This window comes from Epinephelus lanceolatus, chromosome 16 (assembly GCF_041903045.1).
Source record: "Epinephelus lanceolatus isolate andai-2023 chromosome 16, ASM4190304v1, whole genome shotgun sequence".
Classification (NCBI taxonomy): Eukaryota; Metazoa; Chordata; class Actinopteri; order Perciformes; family Serranidae; genus Epinephelus; species Epinephelus lanceolatus.
In genome coordinates this window covers 39,048,935-39,071,173 of record NC_135749.1, presented here as the reverse complement: position 1 = coordinate 39,071,173, position 22,239 = coordinate 39,048,935, and the positions used below count along the sequence as shown (strand labels likewise).

Below are 22,239 nucleotides of genomic sequence, written 5' to 3'. Positions count from 1 at the left end.
TCCCGGAGAGTGAGTGACCTGACATGGTGCGTTCGTAAATTCAGTCTGACGCTCTACACTGAATTGACAGCCCTGCTGGTCGAAGAAACGGAGCATTATATTTCTACATGAATTAAAGAATGGTTAAGTTAATCACACAGTCACTCCACTCGGCGCTCTGTTGCTCCATCTCCCCAGACAGAGTGCCCAGACTGCGCTCTGACACTCTGAAAACGTGGTGCTCTGGATGACAGAACGGTACATTCTGACAGTGCTCTGAATTTACGAACAGTCCAGTTTGTGCCAGAGTGCACTCTGGCACTCAAAATGAGTATTTCTGAATGCAAAACTTATATCATCTTCCTCCATCGTCTAAAACAAACCAACAGAACTTGCTAGCTAGCGCTCGCTAATGTCTGTGGAGAATTGTTTTGACTCCAGCTAAGCCCCGCCCACCAAAAAACATCATACTGTTTGATAACAGTAAAAGGGTCTATAGATCTTCTGTGTGTGAAGCATCCATGTTTTCACAGACATGAATGTAAACTGTAATGCCTGGTTCACACTACACAACATTTTTGTCTTTTCTGACATGAATCATCTTTGAATTGAATTGAATTGAATTGTTCATTTATCTCGAACAGTTCAACATATCAGCTGACAATTCTTCTTAAAAAGTCAAACGACCAGAATAGAAATTAATTGTACAGTCAGCTAATTCAACACACATTAATTTACAAAACACCATATTATATGTCCGAGAAGGGACAGAAAGAAGCCATGCTTGTCTAGTCCTGCCCCTCCTTACTACTTCATTAGATTAAGTTGAAATAATAGCCGCTTTACAATGCAAAATAGATAGCCTACCAGAGGCAAACCAACTTAATGCCACAAAATGTAAAATAAAATATACTAAGTATGTACAATTATCATTTTTCAAGCTCTTTCTTATACGTCCATTTCTTATACGTCCATATATGTCCATGATTGATTGTTTATAGATGCTTTTGAATTTTCTTATATGATTACTCCTTTTGGTCATTTTGTCCAAGCCATTCCAAAGCAGCACCCCACAGAGATGCACATGCACAAGCGCATCGGCTCTACAGTGCACAACACTGCTGATTAACCATTTTATTGCAGCACAGAGTGTCTGCCAGCAACCAATTACTTGCAGAGGCTTCCTACAACTTGTTTCAACGGTTCCGATTTAATTAGAAGACAAATTACACAGGATGACTAGCCAATGTGAAAATCAAAAGAAAGCATAGAATAATGTACTGAAGGAGACTGTTGTGCCATCACATTTTTTTTGTGGTTTGAGAGCAAAGATCTGGTCGCTGCTGTACAAAACTCCGCAATACAATTAGGTCTGAAAAAACCCCGGAGTCCGCGGCCACCCCCACTGTGTCTTGTTTTACCCAGTGTTCCGATGCTTCTTGCTATCTTTGCACACAAATAGGCTACTTTATGTGAGGATTCCAGCATAGTTTGTGATCTATTGTAATACCCAAGAACTTGTTCTCTCTGAAGAGTGCAGGCGCTTTCCTGCTTGCTCCAGCCTGCTTCCTTCTTTACTCTGCTTTTTAATCGTTTTACTCCTTCTACAAATCCTGGAAAATCTCTATATCCATCATTTCATGAATTATTTTAAGTAAACCAAGACTTTGAAGAACATTTTTATATTTTTAACCGATCTGATGAGCCAGCAGCATGTCCGGAGGAAGAAACCAAACAAATTCCTTCTGTGAACGCTGTTGGAGATATCAACAAGAAATTAATGAGCTACAAGCACGGATTTTTGCTTTAGAATCTGAAAAAGGACTTCACAAGACGCTCCCAGTGACATCCAGTGGTAAGAAGCCCACAGTTACTTTGAGTAAAAAGAGTGAAAAACCTGCTACTTTCATCTTAAACCTGAGTGATACTGAGAGAACTTGGTGCTAAGCCAAAGCAGCACAAAGTGATGAGAGACAATGTTAATACCTATGTAACATCACCCAAAATACAGCTTACAAACAGATTTTTGCCACTGTCAGAGACTGAATTTAATGTTTCTAACGAACAAAGAGAAAATGGATTATCTTCACGAAACTGGAGCCATAAAGTCGGCAAAAGACAGCAGGCAGACAGACAATCTGGACCAAACGTCAAGGTCAGAGATACGCTGCTGATAGGAGACGGTGCTATCAGTGGCATAAACCACGGAAGAATTCAAACATGCTGCTGTCCCAGTGCCACTGTCTCTGAGATAACAACACTCCTCCCAAAAGTTTTGTCTACACACCGAGGAGTCAAACAGCTGATCGTGCATGTGGGTGCAGTGGACATCAGAAAGGAACAGACTGAAGTCTTGAAAAGGGATTTCACTAAGTTCTTCAAGGAGCTTGATAAAGTGGAGGTCAAGGCATTCATTAGTGGACCTCTTCCAAACATAGACAGGAAGATAAACAAGTTCAGCCGGCTGCTTCAGCTGAACACAGGGCTGTCCAAAGAGTGTGCGCACAGAGGATTGCACTACATTGAGAACTTTTATCTGTTCTGGAAACGAGAGGACCTGTTCAAGGGAAAGGGCCCACACCTGTGCAGAGGTGGGAGGAGAGTGCTGACGGAACACCTCCTCCACGCTCTGAGGCATCAGAATGGGCCGGGACAGGGTCCTGAGCAACCAGTGAGAGAAAAGAGGAACAAGAGAAGCATCTCTGTTGCAGAAGCCAGAGACCGAGCCAGTGTTTCAGCACCAGCTGCACCACAACAGTCTCCACCGCCCCCAGCGAAGGATTCAGCTCCAGCACCACAACAGCCTCCACTGTCCCCAGTGAAGGATTCAGGCCCGCCATCGGTTCCACCTCCCCCCGGGCCCTCATCACAGGCCTTGGACTCGTCTGTGATGGCCCCAGCGAAGGTTTCAGGCCCGCCATCGGTTTCACCTCCCCCCGGGCCCTCATCACAGGCCTTGGACTCATCTGTGACGGCCCCAGCAGAAGTTTCAGACCTGGCAGCACCCCCATCACCTCCTCTACCCACAGACCAGCCCTGGGCCCCCCCTGCCACATCTACCCCCTCTAGAGACTTGTCCCTCTCCCTCTCCTTTTCATCCCCACCTTCCCCCATGGGCCTTCCCAACCATCTTGAAAGCATGATCAAATCAGGGATTAAGATGGTTCCCCTCACCCCTAATATAGCAAGGTCAAGACTTCTATCACCAACTATGCCCGTATAAAACTGTGCCCCTCAAGTCACACAGGAGCTTCAACTCTCCTGCTTCACAAACTAAAGCTCCTCCAGCTCCTCCCCGTCAGTTTTCATCTGGTCCATCACCCAAACTTCCCCCTGCTCTTCCTCCCCTGCCTGCCTCCAGAGCTGGTATCCCTAAGAGCTAGGATGCACAGGACCTCTGCTGTCCCAGGACTTACAGCCATGATAAAGGTAATATCAAGCTGGGGCCCTGTGAGACAATATTCCTAGCACTATTCCTAGTGCTATATCTACAGCCACACCACATAGACCAGATTACAGAAGGACAGTTAGACTGTCCAATCAGAGAAATTTAATCCATATCCCTTGTAAGAAGATAATGTCCAGTCCTACTGAAACTAATCTGAAACTTGCTGTGCTTAATGTCAGATCCTTGTCTAACAAATCATTTTTAATTAATAATTTGATCTCTTCGTATAATCTTGATTTTATGTTTTTAACTGAAACATGGCTTGACAAAAACACAGGTAATACTGTTCTAACGGAATCAGCTCCACCCACCTACAAATTTGAATCTGAAACACGAGAAAACAAAAAGGGTGGAGGTGTCTGTGCAATATTTAGAGATCATATGGTTATGCACAGGTTGTCATTTGGGGTGTTTTCATCATTTGAGTATGTATCCTTTAAAATGGAGCTAAAACAATCTCCGTCCATACTCTATGTAGTTATATACAAGCCTCCCCAGCACCGTCAAAGTTTTATTGATGATTTTACCAGGATGCTTTCAATTGTATGCACAGACTTTGATGGTTTGGTCATTACAGGTGATTTTAATGTACGTGTGGATAATGTCTGTGACAGAAGTGCTAAAGAGCTCAGTGTTGTCCTTGAAACCTTTGGCCTGACTCAGCATGTGTGTGAGCCCACCCACAGCAGAGCGCAGCACACTCTGGACCTGCTCATTACAAAGGGGGTTAATATTTCAAACGTCAATGTGGTTGATGTTGCTCTGTCTGATCATTTCTGTGTCTTCTTTGACCTGTCTGTTTCTCCCAAACCACCGGCTGGTCCTGCAGTTGTTCGGAGGAGACACATAAATAACAGCACAGGTGCTCTGTTCATGGAAATGATAAACTTTGAAAATGCGTCATGTTCTAATGTTGATGATTTGTTGAACTCTGTTACTTTGAGTGTTTTGAATGTTCTGGACACCATTGCCCCTGTGAAGGTTAAAATGGTTAAAAATAAGCAGAAGGCGCCATGGAGGAATGACGACTCGGTCAGGGCACAGAAAAGGGAGTGCTGGAGGGCCGAGCGGAAATGGCGCAAGTCAAAGCTTCATGTTCATTATGAAATTTATAAAGAAAAGTTGTACGTGTTCAACCAGATCTTACGTAGAACAAGGGAGAGGTACTTTTCTGAAATTATTGGAAACTGCAGTAACAACTCGCGTGTCTTATTTGCAACAGTGAACAGATTAACAAACCCTCCAGCTCAACTGCCGTAGGAACTGATCTCCACATCTAAGTGTAATGAGTTTGCAGTGTTCTTTTGCGACAAGGTTCAGACCATTAAAAATGCCATCAATTCCGCAACACCAATAACAACCCTGCAGCCACCTAGACACTTAGAACTGACTCATTTTGCACCTGTAACTGACAAAACTGTCCAAGAGATCATCACCAGTCTGAGTTCATCTACATGCTGCCTCGATGTGTTACCCACTAGATTTCTAAAGTCTGTGCTGAGCAGTTTGTTACCACCACTCGCTCACATAGTTAACATGTCACTACAATCTGGAACATTCCCAAAGGCCTTGAAAACTGCGGTCATAAAGCGTCTCCTAAAGAAGAGCAGTCTTGATGCCACAGTACTGAACAGCTACCGGCCCATTTCAAATCTGCCATTTTTAGGCAAAGTCCTTGAGAAAGTTGTTTACCAACAGCTTACTGACTTTCTCCTAATAAACAACTCCTTTGATGTTTTCCAGTCAGGTTTTAGACCCCATCACAGCACTGAGACCACTCTTATTAAGGTGACAAATGACATCCACCTGAACACTGATCCAGGCAAAGTCTCAGTTTTAGTCCTGCTAGATCTGAGTGCTGCTTTTGACACTGTCGATCATGAGATCCTTTCACAGAGACTAGAGGACTGGATGGGCATCTCTGGCACTACCCTAAATTGGTTGAAGTCCTATCTAGAAGACAGGAAGCACTTTGTTGAAATTGGTAACTGTGTCTCAGACCACATGACCTTGACCTGTGGGGTGCCCCAAGGGTCAATCCTGGGACCCCTTCTGTTCAATCTCTACATGCTGCCTTTAGGCCAGTTAATACAAAGTAATAATGTGTCCTACCACAATTATGCAGACGACACTCAGATCTATGTCTCACTGACAGCAGGTGAATATGGACCAGTGGATTCACTCTGTCACTGCATCCAATAGGTCAGTGTGTGGATGCAAAACAACTTTCTCCAGCTAAATTCAGACAAGACTGAAGTCATCGTATTTGGTCCACAGAAACAAAGAGAAAGTGTCAGCAGTCACCTCCAGTCTCTCTCTCTAAAACCTACAAATCAGGTTAGAAATCTCGGGGTAATAATGGACTCAGACTTAAACTTTAACAGCCACATCAAATCAATAACATCAGCAGCTTTTTACCATCTAAAAAACATTGCCAAAATCAAAGGTATAGTGTCTAAACCTGACTTGGAGAGACTTATCCATGCATTTGTCTCTAGTAGGTTAGACTACTGTAACGGCCTGCTCACTGGCCTCTCCAAACGGGCTGTAAGACAGCTGCAGTACATCCAGAATGCTGCTGCTCGGGTCCTGACCAGAACCAGGAATTACGAGCACGTTAGTCCTGTGCTCAGGTCTCTACACTGGCTTCCTGTGGCTCAGAGAATAGACTTTAAAGCAGCTCTGCTTGTGTACAAGTCTCTCCACGGCCTAGCACCAAAGTACATCTCTGACATGTTAGTGCCATGTGAACCATCTCGGACTCTGAGGACCTCAGGGACCGGCCTCCTGCTGGTGCCCAGAGTCAGGACTAAACATGGGGAATCAGGATTCCAGTTTTATGCAGCTAAAATCTGGAACAGTCTTTCTGAAGATGTGAGACAGGCCTCTACTCTGACAATGTTCAAATCTAGGCTCAAAACAGCTCTATTTCACTGTGCATATGACTGAAAGGATCTTATCTGCACTCTTCTCTTTTAAAGTTCATTTTATAATGATTATTTATGTTTTTAATTTGTATTGTGATTTTAATGCATTTTCTTGTTCTGTAAAGCACTTTGAATTACTTTGTGTACGAACTGTGCTCTACAAATAAACTTGCCTTGCCTTGCCTTGCCTATACTCTTTCTAATTCTACATTATTAATTTCCAAACAAAGTTTTGTGTTGATTTTCCAATTTCCAAATATGATGAACTTTGTTTTGTTTAGATTTAATGATAGCTTATTCTTATCGAACCAGCATTTTAATTTTGCTAAGGGGAATGGTAAAATAATCTGGCAGAACATAAACAAATTAACTGGTTGAAAGAATAAAAATGAGGAATGAAGAATGACCTCGAAATTAAAATAAATAATCGACTAGTGAAAAATCCAAGGATGGTGGCTGCTGAGCTTAATCTTTATTTTATCAACTCTGTTGACCATGCACATGCTGTTTTCTCTATAAAGGAGATCTCTGAAGCAGAAGTGGTAAATATCACCTGCTCTTTAAAAATCTCTAAAGCTAAAGATAACTATGGAATTGACTCTATTTTTTTGAAAGAGTATAAAGAATCTCTGATATGCCCAATCACGCACCTAGTTAATTTATCTATTAAGCACTCAGTTGTCCTTGAAGCCTGGAAGGTGGCCACAGGCCATCAGTATTTTGCCCATTATATCGAAAATATTAGAAAAGTGGATAGCCGAACAACTTATTGATCATTTAAAAATCAGCCAAAACATTTTGCATCCTATGCAATTTGGTTTCTGGGCCAACCATTCCACCGACTCAGCCATTTCTCTATTCTTGGAAAAAACAAAGTGCTTTTTAGATCAAAATAGCTGCGTTGGTGCTGTATTTTTGGATTTGAAAAAGGCTTTTGATTCTGTTAACCACCAAATTTTACTCAATAAACTGTCTTATTTTAACTTTTCCACTCAAGCTATCATGTGGATGAAATCATATCTCTCCAACAGAAAGCAGTGTATACAGGTCAACGGCGTAAAATCCTCCTTCTTAGAGTGTTCTACTGGTGTTCCACAAGGTTCCATCCTTTGTCTGATTTTATTCTCTTTGTATATTAATGATCTACCCAATGTTTGTTGTGATGGCTATATTCAAATGTACGCGGATGACGCAGTAATTTTTACTCCGGCAAAAAATGTTTAAGAAGCTGCTAACATTCTCACACTAGCAACAACTCAAATACAGTCCTGGTTGTCTAGTAACTCTCTGCTACTGAATACTAAGAAAACTGTGTGTATGATATTCTCAAAACAACCAGTAAAGATACTACATTCCAACATTTTTATAGGAGGAGAAGAGCTGCAGATTGTTCAGGAGTTTAAGTATTTGGGGGTTGTTCTGGATTCTGCACTATCCTTTAAGAGTCACATCAAGAAAATATCGAATACAGTAAAATTTAACTTGTATAACTTCAAACAAATAAGAGGTTCTCTGACTGACGGTGCTGCTTTAACTTTCCTGCATTCAATGATTCTTTCGCATATTGACTATTGTATTACATGCTGGTTGTTTACTGGAGCAATGAATCTTAAACCTGTGGAGTCCCTGTACAAAAAAGCCTTGAAAATCCTGGACAAAAAACCCTTTTCATATCATCATTGTAATATCCTTTCAAAGTACAACCTGTTCAGTTTTGAAAATTTCAAAAAATTCAAAATTGCCTGCACGAAGTTTTACACAGACTAGCACCACCACCACTAAATGATTTTATCAGACAGAGAAGAACTAATGTTTCTATAACGCGAAACACCAGAGCCACCTCTAGAGGTGATTGTGAAGTGCCTTTTAGGTGGACTGCAGTTGGACAAAATGTTATGTCGTATGAAGGTAGCAAGCTCTGGAATAGCCTACCACTCTCAGTCAGAGAAGCTTCCAGCTTCATAACATTCAAGAGGCTTCTGAAGGTGTGGATTAGGACCAACCAGATCTGTGACCATGTGTAATCACCTCCATAAACTTGATGTAACAGAGCAGTGTACAACAGGGCCACGTGCAATTTCTTAAGCACTTTAATATGCAGTACGCACTTTATATTTATAACTGTACCATTTATTAGTAATATGTAGCAGGGCAATGTGTAATCTTCATTTAGTACTTGTTAATTTTCTGATATGCAGCAGCACTTTATCTGATATGCACTAGCACTTTATAAGGGCATCGTGCAATTTAGATTTGTATTTATTTAAATCTGTGCAATATATAATTTATCTATGCAACAGCCCTTTATTTACATGCACCAGCACTTTATAGTAAGCACTTTCCTCTTTTGCACACTAGCTCGAATGGTCGCCTACCACTGAATGTTCTGTGTACTTGTATATGTCTTGAATGATCCGTGTACTTGTATTGTGAATGTTTTGTTTCTTTTCTTTTTTCTCTTTTTCTATTTTACCTGATGTAATATCAACCTGCCAAGGGACTACAGATGGAAACTAGCCCACGGCTATAATCTGGCATATTTACATGTATATGTTCATTAATATGCACTGTCCCTTTTTAAATAAATAAATAAATAAAAATAATTCATTTAAAGGAGCTAAGAAATCTAAAGCAAATAGACGTAAAATCATCCTAATATGTCACAGAGATTAAGGAATAATGTTCATATAACATACTCATCTCACCGACAACAATAGTACAGCCAGAATATTTGCATTTTAAAAAAAAAATTACGGTCCGCAAATCATGTTTATGTTTTGAATTTGTGTTTTGGCCTGTTGCGCCACCCACCACCGTCTACCAGTCACACAGTCAGTAGAGTCTCAGCATCAGTTACAGTTATAAATAACCTACAGCAGCACGGCAAGCAGCATTAGCAGTGTCCTGGTACATAGCATTAGCAGCCGGCTCCTCCTCAGCTGTATCCCGGCAGCAGCGTGAGCAGCGTCCCGGTACATAGCATTAGCAGCCGGCTCCTCCTCAGCTGTATCCCGGCAGCAGCATTAGCAGCAGAGAAGCCGGACTTGCTCGAACGGTCCGCTGGAAAACTGAAGATCAAGGACGCGGCAACGCGGCCCTGCCATGGCAGCCGCCCGTGGGCTGTCTCCAGCGTGCCGCTGTCCAGCAACCTCGAATCTGTAGGGGAGGGGGGGCGGACACGACTCGCGGCAGTATTTTGAATTTGAGTGCAGTAACCGTTTTGGCCACATTCTTACATACAGCGCCTTTAATTCTGTCTTGGCTACATTGAAAAGTTTCTGCAGATCATCCAAAATTGACCCTTGTGGGACACCACACAGAATATTTGCATAGTTTGATTTGTATTGCCCTATCTATACAAACTACTGTATATTACTGATGTAGCTTTTCAGCCAGTCCAGAGGAACCCCTCTGATACCAAGTCTGTCCATTTTTTAAAATAAAATGTCATGATTAATTGTATCGAAGGCTTTCTTTAAAGGGAAATTTCGGTTTATTTCAACCTGTCTCCTATCGTCCTAAATTTGTTTCAAGTGACTAGTGACATAAAAATAATAGTTAGCATGTTAGCCGTTAGCCTAGATACAGCCGGAGCGCATAGTAGCATCAGACCTGTTAAAACGTAAGTGAACAGGCAACCTTCAAGTGCAAAGTTAGTCCACTAAACAAGCTTTTTTTCCACAAAGACCTCCTCATATCGTTAGGATAAATGTCAGAGAACATATAGAAAACGACATGTAAATGTGTTGTCTTACCTTACCAGTGTGGTGCCATGTTTGTTTACCATTTAGCTCTGCTTTCCAAAGCGCGGCTGAAATATATCTCGCGAGCTCTAGATAAAGCCCAGGTGGATACTACTCCAGGTGGAGGTGTCTCGTCCTCTGTCATATCCAGACCTTGAAAATAATGCAGCAACCGGTCCCATTCCTTGCAACAGAGGCATTCCTCTTCTGTGGGCACTGGGGCACAGCATTCACAGGTACACCACCAATCTCCAAAGTTACGCAGCCTTGCAGCAGACATTCCTCCTCTCTCGTCCTCTACCTGTTGCGCCTCTCTCTCTATCCTCCTCCGTTCTTCAATTTCACGAAGCTCTTCCTCAGTGTATTCTGGCTCAAATAAATAAGGGCAGCTATCAAACTCTGCAAAATCAAATTCCTCCTCCACAAAGTCGAAGTCTGGGAAAAAAAAATCAGCCATTATTCTATAAATCTTTCATAAAATAAATGAATGAACTTTTCAGGCTACTGTCCAGTTCTGCCTTCCAGCTGTTGCTGCTTGTTCTCGCGAGATGTCAGGCTATGGGGTATGAGATCACTGCTTGTTTTTGGGTATTTATTGCATCATTAATGTGCCTGATATTCTGGAAGCCTGCCTGTGAGGTTTTGGTGACGTGTGCACACTGTCCGCCGGTCAGCCAAACTTCGGCTTACACCGGCTGCGCTCCGCCTGCACTGACAGTAGACCTGGTTTTAGCTGGCGAGCTTTTAACGCACCTTCGGTGAAGCCTTTTCGCACGAAACTGTCACTGCGCCAAGCTGGATCTGTCGACACCTCCCCCTGCTGCGCCACCACACCCATCTCAGCGCACATCAACTGCCAAACTACCAAACTGAGCGCGCCTTGGGTTGCGCTGCTCGAAACTAGCTCTGCGCGGGGTTCTCCACCCTGCGCCACACCGGGAAACTAGAGCCCTTTGTGTTATTGTCGTATGAAAAGTGTCATATAAATAAAGTTGATCTGATTTGATTTGAAAAGATTATAATCAGGATCTAAATTTTGTTCAAACTCCCCCATTTACAGAGAAAGATCGAATGTTTGAGTCTGAATTGAGTCTGAATTGGCATCATCATCATACATGTAATGTCAACTTGTTACCTTGAGGTTGCCACTGTGCTACTGGTATTGCTTCAGCCATGGGCGTGGTAGTGGGGGGAAAAGTGGACCTGACTACCCAGGGCCCGAGTAGGGAGAGGGGCCCATGAAAATCCTGATTTTTTTTTTTTTTTTTTTTGTGATGTTTTTATTTCGAATGAATTGGGCCCTCCAATTAATTGGTGTCATAATTTATTTCAAATATACTGATAACATCAACTGAGAGAATGAACTTTATGTCACAGTCCTCCCACATATTGGACATTCTGGGGGCCCCCTCTTGGAGGCGCAAAATGGTTTAGCTGCCCATAAAGCATAAATCGGGGTATCAAAAGAAGAAAGAGAGGAAAGAAAAAGAAAGAAGGCAGAATGAGGGGAGGCAGCTGTTGACTGCTTTCTTTCCCAAAGGTGAACCGAGTTTGCTTGTTATGCAAAGTCCAATCAAAGTTAACGTAGTCCACTCCAGACAGCCGCTGCTGATGTTTGTATGCTCACGTGAAGTCTTTAGCTTAGCTAGTTGCCAACCAGGCTGCTTGCGGCTGTAAGTATAAAGACAATTATGGGCCAGCTAAGGTTAGCTGTCAACATTAACCAGTTTCAGAAACAAACAGTGGCGCTGGCGCAGCCGCAGCAGCTGGAGCAGCAGGAGCAGCAGGAGCAGCAGTGGCCAGTCCTGGCGGCTCTTCTGAAGATGAGGCTGAGATTAGAGATGAGCAAAGACAGGGTGAGATCGTTGTTCAAGTAGGCTATTCAAGGGCGAGCTCCCCCGTCCGAACCCCCCTTACGTTGGTATGTTGGTTCGCGAGGGAGAGAGAGAGAGAGACAGAGAGAGAGAGAGAGTAGCGAGAGAGAGAGAGACAGAGAGAGAGAGAAAGAGAGAGAGAGAGAGAGCTGCTGACTGGTAGAATTGCTGCCTAAATGCGAGTTGTTTACCTTAAGTTTAAAGTAAGTTAGCCTTTTGGTTCAGTCCGTGTGCTATAGCCTATTGTCTACTAACACAGCAGAGCTGAAAGTGAAACTCCGTGCTGAGACTTAATAAATGATCCACCTAGCAATATTTCTGCTGCATATATCAACATGTAAATAGCCTACCAATATCACTGTAGGCTCAAGTGCACACTAGAAATATATTAATTGAGCAATAAAGCAATTTATTATTTTTGTCTGGTAAAAAGCCTTAGCATTGCAGTGCAGTGCTATGCTTAAAAGCTATTGTAATGCTCAATAAATTCACGATGTTACCAAAGCCAATGAATAATCATGTTAAATAACTGTGATCTCAATATCAGTCAAAAATAATTGTGATTATGATTTTTGCCATACATTTTTGCCATAGATAGATAGATAGAGAGAGAGAGAGAGAGAGAGAGAGAGGTGTAGGTGGTGAGAAGAACATAGAAAAACAATTAGCTATTCCTCTCAATCTGGTTGAAAAATGGCTTAAAACATTTTTGCCTCTGCAACTTGCTGACCATGATGAATACTGTGTGTTATAGCAAATAATTAGGCTAGTCTAAGCATCTATTGTAGGAAAGCATATCTGATGTTTACTTCACGTTTGACTTTCAATGAACATATTTGCAACCTTTCACATTATCTTTGTACTTGTTCTAAATGGTAGATGTCAAGCGCTGTCAAGGGCCCTCTTGTGGATACTTACCAGTTATGACTGTTTGGTTGACAGCCTTAGAGCTCAGCCCATAGCAACACAAAAATGAGCCCCATTTAAAAGACAATCTGTCAACATAATAAGCAATGCTTGGCCATATGTTTCATTATTTTTAGCAGTTTATCTTGCACTGAAATGGCTCTAGAAATACAAAGTGAGCTTGCTTTAAAAAGTAGGTTGGGTTATTTGTATGTTAAGAGGCTAATACCAATTCTTTATTCTTGTAGATGTAGAGAGTTCTGCATCAGATGCAAGGAAGGGTGTAGCTTAAAACCATATTTATGCTTTTTTATTTTAAATAAATACCCCTTTTTTTCTTTTTCTTTTTCTTTTTTTTTTTTTTTGCTCACGCGCCTCGTGCACTGGCATGGATAGGGGCCCACTGACATTGAGAGTGTACAGGGCCCAGAATTTGGTGCTACGCCCCTGGCTTCAGCTCTTCAATGTCTCTGATGATCAGCACTCTGGCCTGTTCTGGTGATCCATTCAGCTTGATGCAAACTTTACAGTTGGATGTCCATGTAGCTTGGATTTTTTTCTGCTTTTTTAGAAAGCGTGCTTGTCGTGCGATGTCTCCGTTCTTCTTTGTCAAATGTTAATAAACATAAACATCTGATCCTTTCAGCTTGCGTCCTTGTTTAAGGAGCACAATTTTGTGCTTCCTATTTGTGAATTGGATAATTATGGCTGGTTTATCCCTCTTGTTTCTCTGAGGGATGACAGGCTTCATTGTCTTTGTTGTTGATGGAGATACCTTTGCTGCTGAAAAATGAGGTCACCTGCTGCTCGACAGACTCCAGGTTTGGTTCTGTTGGTTCCCCACCACTCACCAAATGCACTGCTTGGGCATATGAGCGGGGCTTTGTCGCCAACCCACTGACCACAACGTCGTTCATGCAAGAATATTGCTCCAGGTCTGCCACGGTGTTCCAATAGCGATATCTTCTTATCCTTCTCGACACATTGTCTTTTGAGATCTTTGATTTCATCCATCATGCCTATTATCATTTTCTGCTGCTTAGAGATAGTAGCCATTTCTTCGGTCATAAAGTTCAGTGAGTTCTTCACCCCTTCTAACTCCTCTTCCCATGCATTCTTCTTGGGAGGCATTTTGATGGAATTTAGATAATTGTGGTATGGTGGTGGAGGCTGGTAGCCTGGAGCTAACCTGTTGGTGGCTGGTAGCCTTTACCTGGCCTGGTGGTGAAGGCAGTTGGCTGGTAGCCTGTAGCTGGTCTGGTGGTGAAGGCTTTAGTTTGCTGGTGGGCCAGGTGGTTGAGGCTGCTTCAGGGCTTTGGCCTAGCCTGGCCTGGTAGATGGACTGCAGCAGGGCCTGGGCCTGGCCTAGTGGATGGATGTGCTGCTGCAGCAGGGCCTGGCTTGGTGGATGGATGGGCTACAGCAGCGCCTGGGCCTGGCTTGGTGGATGGATGGGCTGCAGCAGAGCCTGGGCCTGACTTGGTGGATGGATGGGCTGTGGCAGGGCCTGGCCTGTTGGATGGTGGAGGCCTGGTGTTGATGGCTGCTGCTGCTGTTTGGTGGAGGTTGCTGGTGAGGCCTGGTGAGTCCTGGTGGTGTCTGCAGCCCAAGCCAGGTGGTGGTTACAGCAAGGCTGTTGGCTCGGCTGCTATAGCCTGGCTTAGTCCAAATCCACCAAATCCACCTTTCCAGTTGTCAATCCACTGCCACAAGTTATCCGACACCACTCCACATTAACCACAGTAAGTACACACAAAGAATTTTGCATCAGTGAGATCCAGAAAAGTGCAGAAAAAAAGGTCAGTGCTCAGTGCTGCTGCTCAGTCTTCATGACGTGTTTTTATTATTGTTACTATTATTTCAGTCACTGTGGCTGTTCATCAGCTACATTTGAAGTACCGCATGCAAACATGCAAGTCACTGAATCCTCCACAAGTTCCTGCAAATGTTTCGCAATAAAAGCCTATTTAGAAAATGAATGGATTCTCTCAAGCAAAGTTATATGGGGCTTTTAATTTTATACAGATACAGGAAGTGTTGAGTTTAAAATGACGGCGCAATGCATTGACTTTATTAAGGCATACGTGAGTGGATAAAAAGTAAAAATATAAAAATACAGAGGGAATAATAAATTATGGCCTGTTGTCGTAACATCCCTAGAGGAAATATCAAAAAGGCTGGGATGTAGCTGACATACAGTTGTCCACGACAGCAGGTTGCTGTCTCTCTATTGGTGACGGCTGTGACGGCAGCAGTCATGAACGACAAAAAGAAAATCACACATGCTAGACTTTCTGTTGGAACGTTGTGAGGCGTCTAAGACGTGGTGCCAGTTGTCGTCAACTTTGACACACTACACAAGACAAAACAATCCGACCCAACACCATACAATGCTGCATTGGGCTATATATTTTGTAGTGTGTACCCGGCATAAGAGAAACTTGACTAGTGCGTGGAGGCATACAGCCATGGGGCGGTAATTCTAGTTGGGCCATAAATCTGCTTCAAAATCACAGAAAAAAAAGATGCTTCTTATAACTGTAGAACTTGCTTGAGAATCAGCATGTTTTTAAGTTTTCTTCAGTATCACAGTGATCCAGTTATAGTTGTTTGTACATCCATGCACTGCAAACAGGAGCTGCTCAGAGATCATTCAGCTCACTTTTAATAGAGACAATGTAAACACATCTAGAGGGAGATGACATCACACACACTGTAGCCATGTTTGCAAAGAGACTGATATGACAGGCCTGTTGTCCACTATTATCAGAGGTGTCCATCTCCTGTTTGTAATGCAGCTGGGACACAGTACAAACAGTCCAGCTGCCGTTTCTTCTTCAGTGGTTGTTTAACTGGTTCTTAAATTAAAATGCTGGAAACAGAGCAATGTCTTAAAAAAGTCCAAACCTTTAGTTTAATCTGCCTCTTCCTCTGCTGTGGTCAGTGATCGACCAACCATCGGTGTTGAGCAGTCTTACCTGCTGAGATGACTTATTGACGAGCTGTCAGCCATCGCTGTGGCAACAATCACTTTCCCTCGTTAGGAACACATACAGTGTTGTGTTGTTGTCAGCTGGGTTCAGTTCAGATCGATGTGTTCACTGTCGGGACACAATGTTCAATCACACTTAATGAATCTGAGTTACATTTAAACTGAAAACACAAAACAACACGACCAGGAAACACTTTAGCTGTGTGGTTTTATCTGTATGGGTACAACTTCAACGAACTTCACAATTTCCATTTTATGATACTTTTCAGTACTACTCCTCCACATCACAGAGGTAAATATTGTACTTTTTACTGCACTATGTTTAGTTACTTTAAAGATTAAAGTTTTTATCCCCTTCCAATCCAGTGAAAACTATATATTTCCAGATGTGTTGATGTTGAATGTTTGTGTTAACCGAAGGATGAAGTGTTCCTGTATGTGTTGTTAAATGAACTCTTTAAATCCTCTTGGATCAGCTGGAAAAGTGGTCATGATCCCTGTGAACACAATTTCTCAAGAAGGCCTTTAGGGAGTTTGGCACAAATGTCCAGTCTGACTCAACAATGAGCCGATTCAAATTTTTTGGTAGTTAAGAGTCAAGGTCCATGTGACCTTGCATCTGTCTTACTCTCGTGAAGGCAATATCTCAAACACCTTGACGGAATTTGCTTAGATGATATCTCAAACGCCTGAAGGAAATTTCTTCAAATTTGCCACAAATGTCCACTCTGACTCAACGATGAACTGATGCAAATTTTTTGGTAGTCAAAATCAAGGTCACTGTGACCTGGTCCATCTCCTTCTCATGAACGCATTATCTCAAGAACACCTTTAGGGAATTTCTTCAAATTTGCCACAAAAGTCCACTTGGACTTAACAATGAACTCATTAGATTTTGGTAGTCAGTAGATAAGGTTATAGCAACCTCACAAAACATGCGTGCTCCAGACACATTTGATGGAAAATAATACTTGTTTGGAATAAACATTTCTGTCTGAAAACAAAAGAGGTTCAATATACTGCATAAAAAGTACATCTCCACCTTCTCTGGATCAGATAATTTCAATATTGTTTACTTCTAAAGTTTAACAGCTGGACACAGAGATGTTAAAACACATTTTTATATGCCTCCGCGTCAGTGTGACGTCGTCCGTCCCATTCTCGTGAGTTCAATATCTTAAATAGGCCTTGAGGGAATTTCCTCAAATTTGGTGTTATATTATGTCCACTTGGACTCAACCATAAAGGGATTAGTGTTTTGCTGGTTGTAGGTTGTAGGTCACTGTGACTGCCTCTGTCTTATATCTTAAGAAGGCCTTGGGGGAATATCTTCAAATTTGGTACAAATGTCCACTCTGACTCAAGGATAAACTGATGCAAATTTTTTGGTAGCCAAAGTTTAAGGTCATCGTGACCTGGTCTTTCTAATTCTCGTGAATGTGATATGTCAAGAAGGCCTTTAGGGAATTTCTTCAAATTTGACACAGATGTCTACTTGGGATCAATGATGAACTCATTACATTTTGGTAGTCTGAGAACAATGTCAGTGTGACCTCACATAACATGTTTTTGACCATAATTCAATAATTCATACACTAGTTATGACAACATTTCAAACAAATGTGTAATAGGATAAAGTAATGAAGAGATGACATTTTATATCCGAAAGGTCACAGGTCAGCTTTACTGTGACATCATAATGTTCTGCAAAAACATTTTTCTGTCTGTTAATCAGCATCATATCTCAGGAAGAGAAGGGGAGACATTTGGTCAGATACTGAATTTGTGACTCTAATCTTGACACTGTGCTGATGGTCTGTGTGTGAACCCTCCATGTTTTAGAATTTATAGCTGCTTTGCATCAACATCCATATTTGCAGCATTGTGTACTGTCATTGCTATACATGAGTCTGAACAGACATGGATGTAAACTTGCAAAATAGTCATTTTAGTTTCATCCTCAATGTAAAGATTTGGTAAGATTGTACCATGATGATAGTTTGCATAAAATTGATAATTTAGCAGTATGGACACTACAAACAGCCACAGCAGTACGTAAGGATAGCTGCATCATTGAAGAACCTCTTCAGTGCACCACAGTCGGTTAAACTGCACTTCCTTTTTTACCGTTTTTTTCACTGACAGATCTAACAAGTGGTGGAACAGACAGAAATATCTACATGCAAACAGGTGTTAAAGGGTGTTTCTACTTCCATTTATGATCTGTGGAAGCGGAAATGAGGCTCATGCATTTTGAAGATTGAAATTTATAAAACAGAATCAGGTGACTTTTTAAATCTTTGTCATAAATCTACAGGGTTTGCTGCATGTAGCTCCTGGAGAGAGTTCCTCTGTGTCTGCATCGTAAAGAGTTTAAAGTTGTTCTGTTTGCACCGTCACTTTTTTTTCTTCTTCTTCTCCTCTGCAGATACTTTAAAGTCTAAAAATGAACTCTGCAGCTGTAATCTTATTTTTATTTTTTCTCAGATGGAAGAGGAAGTGACCTTTTCTTCTTCTCTGCTTCTGTTAATGTGCGGCCACACTCCACAAATATACAAATGTCGTTATTAAACTGAAAAAAAGTGAACGTTTATTTTTTTGTTTGCATTTTAGTGAAGCAGATGAGAGGACGATTTCACACACACACACACACACACACACACATAGTAATGGTTATTGATCTGTGGTCGTCTCTACTGATGTCTGGCTGTAATTGATCATTGCTGCTGGGCGCCGGCTGGGCGCTGACACACACAAATAAGCACACACACACACACACACGCACACACACACACACACACACACACACACACACAATTCACACATATACACAATGAATTATGTTTGACAGTAATAACGGGGTAGGTCAATGGTGGTCAATAGTTACATAACCTGATGATGAGGATAATGATGATGATGATGATAATAATGATAGAGCATCATTTCTTTACTCTTTCTCTCTCTCTCACACATACAGCTCCACCCTCTCTGCAGGGTGGTGGATGAGCGGCACTGAGCTACAATCTGTCAGACAGATGATTAGTGTGTGTGTTTGCGTGTTGTGAACCTTTAATATGTCAGTTGAATGTTTAGTAGTATCACATGCTCATGTCCTGCCTTTAAATGAATAGTACCGCAGTTTTATTTAGTAAACTTGTGTATAAAGACTCGGGCACACCAGCTTGTAAAATGCAAAATTTTGATTATGATTAGTAGAGTAATTTGTGGTGGTGAAATAAATCTTTGCAAATTTTGGTGAACTTTCACACTCATATCTGTGCAGTTGACCACAGTAAGAGTCACATCACACTCATATCTGTGCAGTTGACCACAGTAAGAGTCACATCTGCAGGAACCTTATCACAGTCTAACTGTAACATGTTTTTATCTGATCCGGATGCAGATTACGTGTTTTCTGTTTAGATTTAAGAATCAGAATCACCTTGATAGATACAGTCAGTGTCTAGTCATATTTTGGGGGTGTGGTGAGGGCGAAGTTGACAAGGGGAAAACAGTCCTTTCTATCAGCCTGTCAATGTTGAAAATGCATGTTTTTATACTTACATGAGAAACACTATTACATTTACTATAGCCATGATTAATTAAATCTACCATAATATCTGTACCCCACATGCAATAATTTACTGAATTCCACATGTCTCGACACAGCACAGCAGCCCCAGTCTTGCCTAACAGCATGAAGGCAGACTTATAGTTGTACATTAGTGCATTGTGCAAACTTTCGGGGTGGCTGTGGCTCAGAGGTAGAGTGGGTCATCCACCACGAAAGATCAGTGGTTCGATCCAGGGCTCCTCCAGTCTGCATGTCGAAGTATCCTTGAGCAAGACACTTAACCCCAAATTGCTCCCGATGGCTGTTCCATTGGTGTGTGAGTGTGTTAAAAACTGAGTAGCAGGTGGCACCTTGTATGGTAGCTTCAGCCACCAGTGTATGAATGGGTGAATGTGACTCATAGTGTAAAAAGCGCTTTGAGTGGTCAGATGACTAGAAAGGCGCTATACAAATGCAGGTCCATTTACCATTTACCATTACCTCTATGCAGAGCCTACACCATAGCCTATGAACGTGGCCTACGCTGTTTTGAGCATTTATACTTGCACAGTGGTGTGCCTGTGTCACTCTGCAGTTACACCTCAAAAACACGAGTCAGCGGTATGGTTTCTGAGAAGTGCTGTAAAAATTTGTTGATTCAAAACACACCCAAAACACACAAAGTACACAAATCAGCTTCACTAAAATTCACAGGATCATAATTCATCGATTGATAATATTCCAATAAAAATGGTCCTGATACATTTGCAAAAGTCCACTTGTGCCAATCAGAGCTTCCATATCCTCTCCACAGCCTAAAATAGCCAACGAGAGCCTGTGTTGAAAGGAAGGGCCTGCCCTCCCCTATCGGCCAAGGATCCAGCCAATAGCTGATGCTTCTTACAGTGCCTTGCTAAAGTATTCCCCCCCTTGGTATTCTTTATATTTTGTTGCCTTACAACCTGGAATTTATATGAATTTTAAATTTGATTTGAATGGACCTGCACAAAATACTCCAAATTAATGAAGATTTTTAGATTTTTTTGAAGTTTTAAATAATTCTAATGAATACGAAACTGAAAAGTGGTGTGTGCATATGTATTCATTCCCTTTGCTATGAAGCCCCATCCATTACCCTCAGAAGCCACATAATTAGTTACATAAGATCCACCTGTGGGCAATATAAGTGTCTCATGATCTCAGTATATATACACCTGTTCTGATAGGCCCCTGAGTCAACACCAGTGCAACACCACTAAGCAAGGGCTACCACCAAGCAAGCAACACGATGAAGTCCAAGGAGCTCTCCAAACAGGTCAGAGACAAAGTTGTGGAGAGGTACAGATCAGGGTTGGGTTATAAAAAACTGACAGACCGGGCAAGGCAGGAATTAATCAGAGAAGCAACCAAGAGGCCAAAGATGACCCCAAAGGAGCTGGGCAGCTCTATTGCGGAGATTAGAGTATCTGTCCATAGTCCACTATACCGTAAGCTGTACACTCCACAGAGTTCAGCTTTATGGAAGAGTGGTCAGGAAAAAGACATTGGTTAAAAAATAGTTATGCACACTCAGGTTTTCTGTTTCTCATTTCTTGTTTCACGATTTAAAAAATTATTTTGCATCATCAAAGTGGTAGTTATGTTGTGTTAATCAAATGATACCAACCCCCCAGAATTCCTTTTAAAATCCAGGTCATAAGGCAACAAAATGGAGAGAATGCCAAAGGTACTGAATACTGTCATAATTTTTACTACTTTTTAATACTAAATACTAATATACAGTACAGGCCAAAAGTTTGGACACACCTTCTCATTCAATGCATTTTCTTTATTTTCATGACTATTTACATTGTAGATTCTCACTGAAGGCATCAAAACTATCAATGAACACATGTGGAGTTATGTACTTAACAAAAAAAGGTGAAATAACTGAAAACATGTTTTATATTCTAGTTTCTTCAAAATAGCCACCCTTTGCTCTGATTACTGCTTTGCACACTCTTGGCATTCTCTCCATGAGCTTCAAGAGGTAGTCACCTGAAATGGTTTCCACTTCACAGGTGTGCCTTATCAGGGTTAATTAGTGGAATTTCTTGCTTTATCAATGGGGTTGGGACCATCAGTTGTGTTGTGCAGAAGTCAGGTTAATACACAGCTGACAGCCCTATTGGACAACTGTTAAAATTCATATTATGGCAAGAACCAATCAGCTAACTAAAGAAAAACGAGTGGCCATCATTACTTTAAGAAATGAAGGTCAGTCAGTCCGGAAAATTGCAAAAACTTTAAATGTGTCCCCACGTGGAGTCGCAAAAACCATCAAGCGCTACAACGAAACTGGCACACATGAGGACCGACCCAGGAAAGGAAGACCAAGAGTCACCTCTGCTTCTGAGGATAAGTTCATCCGAGTCACCAGCCTCAGAAATGGCAAGTTAACAGCAGCTCAGATCAGAGACCAGATGAATGCCACACAGAGTTCTAGCAGCAGACCCATCTCTAGAACAACTGTTAAGAGGAGACTGCGCCAATCAGGCCTTCATGGTCAAATAGCTGCTAGGAAACCACTGCTAAGGAGAGGCAACAAGCAGAAGAGATTTGTTTGGGCCAAGAAACACAAGGAATGGACATTAGACCAGTGGAAATCTGTGCTTTGGTCTGATGAGTCCAAATTTGAGATCTTTGGTTCCAACCGCCGTGTCTTTGTGAGACACAGAAAAGGTGAACGGATGGATTCCACATGCCTGGTTCCCACTGTGAAGCATGGAGGAGGAGGTGTGATGGTGTGGGGGTGTTTTGCTGGTGACACTGTTGGGG

At 41.9% G+C, this 22,239-nt stretch overlaps 1 long non-coding RNA gene and 1 pseudogene across 2 annotated transcripts in view; both read left to right on the top strand.

The window, feature by feature from the left end:
- Positions 1 to 3,202, top strand: part of LOC117263631 (uncharacterized) — a 37,620-nt pseudogene extending 34,418 nt beyond the window's left edge.
- The window catches only part of LOC117264136 (uncharacterized), a 217,419-nt gene that overhangs the window by 29,878 nt on the left and 165,302 nt on the right, over positions 1 to 22,239 (top strand). The gene's annotated exons all lie outside the window — the stretch shown is intronic.